Below are 8,388 nucleotides of genomic sequence, written 5' to 3'. Positions count from 1 at the left end.
ACATAGAAGCTGCTGCCGAATTGCCACCGCCACGGAAACACACCTTCCACCCTAAGGGCACACGGACTGCCCCCGCCGTCCGCTGTGGCAATTCGGTGTGCTGCTTGGGGCGGCAAAAACTGTAGAGCTGGCCCTGGCCATAAATGTTCCTAAATGTAGAAGGAGTAATGCAGCTCCACGTTATGACAAAAGGATGACATGAAGCGTCAAGAGAAGCAGAGCTCAGTAGTTGCCCATAGAGAGAAATTGGGGCTGGGAAGGAGAGAGGTTTGACTTTATGACTAATGGATTGATGAGAGAGGGGATCTATTGGCTCCACAGAAATTTTCCAGTGGCCATGGATGGGTAATGCAGCCTAGAGCGGTGTGGCTGCTCCATTCTCTGCTTTTGAGTTGAGGGAAGATTTTTAAACCCTAAGACTCCATGTAATTTCCTTGGGCACAGCCCATTTACTCAGCCTGTGCTTGGGAGCAGAGTGTAGCTCTTGAGCAGCGGCAATGATCACAAGACACAGAAAGTGGTAGGACAAATATAAAATACTTTATGGGTAATCAAAAGTCCAGCCCATAATAATACAATAAATTACATAATGACAGTACTCGAATATTCTGAAGTTATTCAGACAGAACTCCCAGAGGCTCAGGCCAGAGAACTGTACAATTTTTTTGATTTTTTAACATCTATTAATAGATTAATAATACTGCATATAAAACAACTGTAACACGCAAGAAGGAAATCAATGGAATTAATCAGCAATTAAACCCAGCTATTGCTTTTCATGACACTGACAACTCTCTTGACGTTAGGATCAAACTGGAACTGTCTTGTTCCTATGAAAAAATAGATGTATCCTAGAAAAAAAATAAATTAAATGGTTATATTTCATAGGTGATATGTTTTCCAACAAATATTTCTATAAAGCAAAATATAACATTGGCAGTACCTACATATTCATTTGTGTTAATTTCTGATCTTAGTACAGTAGTGAAAATATGAATAATGATTCTCTTTTAAAAGATTTCTTCAACCTAGAGAAGCACAATATTCTAGCATAGTAAACTATTTTTAAAGATTTGTTTTACTTACTACCATACTGGAAAGCAGCATCAATATTTTTGCTAATTCCTCGGAAACTCATTGATTATCTTCTTTGGATAAACCTGATCCATGGACTGCCCTGTTTTTCATCGTATTGCATAGAAGAAAATATATTTACAATGTATGGTAAATAAATGACATTTAAAAAGTTGAAAACAACCCTGAAAAACATAAATGAGACTATTTGTGGTAGAAAATCCACTAAGAATAAGCTAAACTAACTGAACACTTCAAATCCTTGCTATTCTGTTTTCAAGTTTGTGTGCAAAACTTCCATTGAGCTTTCACCTCAGGAGTGCATGTGTGTGTATGTATAGGAGTTTTGGCCCTGCCTGCCCCGTGGCACTTTCCGGGGCCAGGTCAGAACTGGGCAGTACCGGAAGCCAGAGCTGGACAGTACAGGCTGCTGGCTGCTTGCAGCTGATCAAAGCTGCCCAGGCGGGGGGACCCAGCTCAGGTGCCAGCAGAGCCCTGGGAACCAGCAAACTGTGGGGGCCAGGAACAGAAGCCTGCGCCAGAGCGGTTCAGTCCAGGCTACTGTGAGTAGCCCTGGATCCTGCACCTGCCCTGTCCAGCATGCCCAGCAGGCAGGGACACAGGCTGGGGACTGCTCCCAGTACCCCACCAGGGCTTACTCTTGCCACTGCCACCGGAGCTGGGCACCCAGCCAGCAACTGCCACTCTCTCCACTGTGCCTTCAGAGCTGGATGGCTGGAAAGCAGCAGCTACGGGGTGGCTGCCAGAGGGAAAGGCAAATTTTGAAGTGGCTCCCCCATGTCCCTCATATTGTGATTCCAAGAGTCCATTCAAACTGATTCTAAAACTGTTTTCAGATGAGAAGCCGAAGAGCCATTGCAATGTGATGCAGATATTAGTTCAATGGAGTAATTTATTGCAAAAGATTACTGAGCTACTATGAATATAAACAAACCATAACCACAAACTATTGCATAATCACACAGCAATAAACCCACTTGACTGTTCACACTGAAGGAACAAAAATCTAGTATATTAATAGTTCTTTTAGCTTGAAGTCTGAGAGACACAGAAGGACAATTTCAGAACATTGCATTCTTTGGGTAATTCTTAAAGAATTTACTAGATAATAGTGTTTACAGGTTCTGTGTCTCATCCTCTAGAATGTAATTAATTCCTGCCACAGATTTCTACAGGATGGTTGGAAAAAACCTATAGAAAGGTTAGCATTTTCTATCAGACTCCCTGGATTTTAAAACTAACTTCCATCGAACCCCTTTCAGTTTTGTGGAATCCAATTGGTTTAATCCCTATTACATTTTATTTTATGTTTCCATATTAATCCTCCAAGCCTAAAGAGAGAATATACCTTAAGTCTGTTGAACATTAAATCTTACCTCCAGTACTTGTCACCTACAAAGAAGTATGTTTTCCCTGAATTCTCATCATTGAAAGCTGCATTAATTCTCTTAACACTTTTTGGGAAGCCCAAGTCATAGATGCTTTTTGGGTGGTTATACACTAAGTCATACCCACTGAGGACCCAATATTTGTTCTCTGCAAAGAAAAAATAGAATTAATGCTTCACCGGCAGCTTCTGCTCATACTAAGCAACATCAGATCATCGCTTCTGGCTTAGTACTTTCATTACAATGAAGATAACAAAAGAACTTAATTATCAAGAGACGTATAGCTGAGTAGTGATTCTGAGATTTCATTCTCCCCTTTACTTTCAGTAAATTAAGGAATGGCACTTATCTTTGTATATGAAACATAGCATAAATCCTAGGGGAGATGTCTTTCATGGTCAGAAATTAGACCTTGGAGCAATGAGTACAAGAAGAACCCTTCCCATACACTTATACACATTATACATTTTGGGAGAAGACTCCTTGAATTCTATAAATGGTTAAGTAATCCACCAAGAGCAGTTTACTGGGATGCAGAAGATTAACGATACTTGGGATATGTTCAGATACTTTGGTGATGGAGGCATATACATGTCTAAATAGATGTATATACAGAAACTTAACTATTAATAAGTGCATATGTCTTATCTAAATGATCAGGTGATTTTATGTATCTTTTCTCTCTCTCCTTCTCCCCAACTAAGTCTATCATTAAGAGAGCTAGTTGAACTATTTCAAACAAACAGCTATTCTCATCAACAAACGGCCTTTTTACTAAAACAAAGCTTTTCACAAACAAGTGTCAGCATTGTCAACATTTTGGGTCAGGAATGGGGGTTGTGGAAAATTTTGTATCCTTTAAATATTCTTGTCAAAATTTGTAATAAAAATTATTGAAATGCTTCTCATAATGTTTGTTTACCAAAAGTGGTCTCTTTGAACACTTCCAAAGAGAAAAACAGTTTTGTCATTTTTCACATAAATATGGTTTTTATTTTTGACCACCTCTAGTAATTACCCTCACCTGTATGTCCTGTTTTCACCTAGATGCTAAAAGCTCTGGAGGTCTTTTATTCTCTGTGTTCTGTAAGGTGCCTAGCAGACCTTTGGATGGGGCATCAATAATTAACCATACTCTGCCGAATGCTTTTCAAAACAGCATTGCTAACGTTTCCTTGGACCTTGGTACCTGAGAATTTAGTGTCCCAATTACATTCAAGGCTGCTAGTGCTCTAGTCCACAGGCACTTTTGAATTTAGCCGATATGCCAAAAAGTGCTAACTCTGACTTATAGCTAGATTATGTAATTTCAGGCTGCTATTTCCTATGCAGATAAAAGTAGATTGGAAGGAAAAGTGAAGCCATTTTCAGCCATTTTCTTTTCTTTTTCAGAAGATTTACATTAAATAGATGAGAAACCTTTAATTTCATTTATTCACACATTTTGGGGGGCTTTTGTAATTTTGAACATTTGAGTCGTTTTGTTGCAGTATCTTCTAAGGAGAATTGCGCAATCTGTGGAGCAAAGTATTCCCAGTAAATTCATATATCAGAAGAACTAACAAATGTCAGATTCCGTTACCTTTAAAAAGAAAAACTTGATCCCTTTCAACATTTTTCATAAGCAGCTTGAATTCCAGATGGCAGAGTTGGCCCGAATAAAGAAATGAAATTGAGTTCGTCCTCTGTCATCTGAGGATGCTTGCGCCAGAAATACCTGGTTTAAATAAAATTTGCGTATTAAAACTGTCCTGCACCTACCATAAACATAATGATCAAAGGTGTAAGTGTGTCCTGATTCTATCTCCCGGTTAGTGTTTGATTCACAGTGCGGAAAAGAGGTCTGCTAATGATTGCTATCTCTACTTAGAACTTAATCCTTTAGTAGTTTTGGTGCTGGAGGTCACATGTTTTCTATCTCTGCCAATGACGACAACGTTGTTGGTCATGACAAAGTAGTCGGCCCGTGTGTCACATAACATACCATTGCAAAACATTGAGGTTACAGTGCCCTCTTTTCAATTGAAAATCTAGACTGATAACAAAACTTATCTGTTCCACCGATTACAGTGGCAGAGTAGTTGGAATAGAGTCTAGGGGGAGTCCTGACTCACCTTCACCAGCCTTAGCGCAATAGCCACTAACATTTAGGTTGCTCTCCTCTGATCAGAGCTGTGTATAGCAGGAATCTGGGTCATAGTTTCCATTTGAAAACAATTAGAATTCCTTAGCAACTACAGTACAAAGGTTGGTGCCTTTAGCCATCTCACCATTTGATGCAGTCACTTTGGAAACAGCTGAAGCATTTTGTCATGCCTGAGAGAAATGTTAGTAAGCTAGGCATCGCCATTTCATCAGAGAATTTGGGCCACCTCTTTTGTTATGTGATTTTTATTGTTAGTGCTACATTTTCTACAGTGACTGTTTCCCTCATGTCTCATGGGAATTTAAATGATCTGAAATATTGTTTCCTTTTAAGTACTGCAGTTCAAAGAAGTAACTCAGAAGCTTTGTTGTTACCTGCCCTTAAAGAACAGCAGTTCTCCACGCATGGTAGCAACAGCATCAAAAGTCAATTTGGGATCACAAGTTCCTGGCGTTGTGGGTCCGGTTGGTTGAACGGGGTTATCTGACTGCCCTACATGAAGATTAAAGAAAAGTTGACATTATATAATATGGAGAAATACAGCTGAAAACCAACATTATGAAGGACTTGGTGGACACACAAAATCTTCTCATGAAAAAATGTGGGGAGATGGTGATTAATCAGGGTTCTGCCAAGTAACTTCAGGTCTGTAGAGTTCCTAAACTCAGCACAAGTGAGGCTTAGTTCCTACAAAACTACTGAAGTCTGCAAGAATGGGCATGCAGAGGAGATGAACTTCAGTGAAACCACCTTCATGGCCATCGCCCACCTCTAGTTAACAGGAGCTCAGCAATAGTGGAATTTCTCTGTGCAGCAACACTAGAATGTTTCTAGAATTAGTAGAATGTTTCTTAAAATATACATTTTTTTTATTGATTAAGAAGCATAAAGTGAAATTAACCCAGCATATGACTAAATGTTTATTTTTCTTACCATAGACCATTTGAATGCCATTAATGTCATCCTGAGGAAGGTGAAATTCGTTAGGCTCAGTGTAGGAATAGGTGGGGTACATCAGGGCACCAGGATCAGTAGAATGAGATAGACCCAGTGAATGGCCAAGTTCATGGGCTGCGATAAGGAACAAGTTGTGATCTGAGGAATTTAAATAATATACATTTAAAAAAGATGAACTGTATTTGAATCTGTAGGACAGCTATCTAAGTGGGAAATACCTATACATGCTGGCGCAAAGCACATTAGAGACACTCGAGATTCTTTTAGTAATCTGCAAACATAATATAAAGAAATGTAGAAGGAGAAGATTTTTTATGTGGACATATAGACCCATCAGGCCCTCGTTGCTGCTTCTCTTGCCCTTATTGTAACCCCCCCCCAATGCTTCAAAAAATGCTCCAATTTTCCTTCTTAGACTGGTGTAAATCAGGGATAATGCCATTGAAATAAATGGAGGGTCACTGACTTTAATAAAATTATTTCTTATATACATGAAAGTATATGAGAGGAGAATTGTAGTGGTGCCCAAAGACCCCAGTCAGTATCAAACCCCATTGTGCTAGGCCCGGGCATAGAAAGGCACTGTCCCTATCTTGAAGAGTCTATATTTTCAGCATGGACTGATGTTTCCTTGCTGCCAAAGAAAAGTAACTTTTCTAAGCACCACAATTTCTTTAGTGTAACCCATCATAAAAAGTGCCACTATGAAACAACCCAATCTGAACCTCACCAAAACATATCATCCCACAGAGCCGTTTCCCTCAGATAAGTTTGCTGAAGAAGCAAGGGAGGAAAAACCAGTCAGAGAGTCAGATTCTGCTACCCTCATTCACACCCTGACATTAAAGGAACAGCTCATGGAGTAAGGCTCAGGTCCATGTAAGGACTTAGGTGTCTAATTTTCACTTTAGGCATCTAAATCCAAAATTTAGGAGTCACTAAGATCCTCAAAATCCCTGCTCAGCTGCAACTTAACTCTGTAGGCACCTAAGTTCCCCCAGCACTGAAATTTTCACTCTAAAAGTTACCAAAACATGCTATGTTTCTACCTCTGGGCAGGCACAGGGCTGCCTCAGGCAGGTGCCCAAACACCTGTGGTGGCTAATCCAGTAGATGTGCTCAGAACATGCCTAATGCCACACAAAATGGCCAGCGAACGAGGAGGAGGCAGAATCTTCCCAGAGAAGTTTTAGCTCTCTGATTAGGACACTCACTCAGGAGGTGAAAGATGCAGATTCAACTCCCTCCTCTGCCTGATGAGAAGGGATTTGAAGATAGGCTTCCCAGCTCTGAACCACTGGACTGTAGAGTTACGCTGCTTCACCCTCTCACCCTATTAATATTTAATTATTTATACACAGTGGATCAGCTTCAACAGGGGAGATTGAAAGAGATTCTCATCAGAATATACTATAGTCCAGTCTTTTGTGGGTCCGGGCCTAAATTACAGCTTCACATGAGCAAACATTGCACAATCTGATCCTGTATAAACAGGGGTAGTAATGAAGCTCCTACCATATGAGCCTTTTGTCCAATATTCCACCTCATCAAACTGGACATCTCCACCCAATACCATTGCCAGGCTGAAAAGCATGAGCCAGGAATCCATTAGGTCCATCAAAGGGAAAATTGTCACAATGATCTAAAAAAAAAAAAAGGATAATTAACTTAATTCAGTTATTTACTCTAAATTTGTATTTTACAACCTCTTCCCACAGTCCTTTCTCTCATGAGTAATCCAGTTGACTTCTCCGGAGCTGCTCAAATCAGTAAAGGCTCATAAGATCTGTCCCTCAGCCACTACTCAGTTATGATTTCCAGTGAAACCAATGGAGGGTGCTGGATGCTGAGCACTTTTGAAACCAGCTATTTATCAACCAAATATGGATTTAGGAGCCTAATATTAGTTACCCATTTTAAAAAAAGAAAAGTGTTATAACATCTTAACAAGAATTATATAAGTTAGTTATTTTTTGTTCTGCTGCTCCATTAAGGCTCTGATTCAGCAAGATATTTAAATATGACCCTAATTTTAAGTACACCCATTGAAGACAATGAGACTATTTATGAGCTGAAAATTAGGCACAGAGTAAAGTACCTTGCTAAATTGGGACCTACATTTTTATAGAACAACACAATCTGGTTGCTAGATAACCTAATTTATGCCACGTTTCTGTAGTATTTTATTACTTTATTATATCCTTCTGACAGTCATAATCATAATTTAGACAAAACTAAGCTAGTGCCAAGGGGAAATATTTCCCTTAAAACTTCTGCAACTTGGTACCTCTTGAACATCAGGACTATTTCTAAAAAATAAGAAATACAACTGCAGTTTGACAGTTATAAGGTAAAATTTTGTAAAACAGATAAAAGGTGCCTTCCTGCCATTTAATTTAGAGTGTCTGAAATTCATAGCAAATATTTACCTTCACAAGCTGGATGTTTTTGTCTTCATCTTCTGTTTCTGAAGGCACAGGAGCTGCAGAGGAGGATGCGACATATAATACCAGCAGAAGCAGAAGAGTCTTCATTCTTATCGTCACTTCTGTGCCTTGTAACACTAACGCTGCTTACTCTATAGCTGCTACATACATGTCTCTCAAATAGCCCTGTTTATATAGCAACTGTGGACATCAGCTAAAAACTGACTCATCGTGTATAACTTTCTCTGATTAGCAAGAAAACCGATACATAACAATGGTTTCATCATCAAGGGGTGACACAATAACAAAACTCCCTCCCCCATTTTCACAATTATATAACATTAATAAGTAAGAGGATTTCAAATGAAAGAGTTTT

At 39.4% G+C, this 8,388-nt stretch overlaps 1 pseudogene; it reads right to left on the bottom strand.

Annotated features, from left to right (window-relative positions):
- Nucleotides 1-530: 530 nt before the first annotated feature.
- The window catches only part of LOC116837665 (matrix metalloproteinase-18-like), an 8,733-nt pseudogene continuing 875 nt past the window's right edge, over nt 531-8,388 (bottom strand).

Source organism: Chelonoidis abingdonii, chromosome 1 (assembly GCF_003597395.2).
Source record: "Chelonoidis abingdonii isolate Lonesome George chromosome 1, CheloAbing_2.0, whole genome shotgun sequence".
Taxonomy (NCBI): Eukaryota; Metazoa; Chordata; order Testudines; family Testudinidae; genus Chelonoidis; species Chelonoidis abingdonii.
This window is presented reverse-complemented; position numbering and strand designations above follow the sequence as displayed.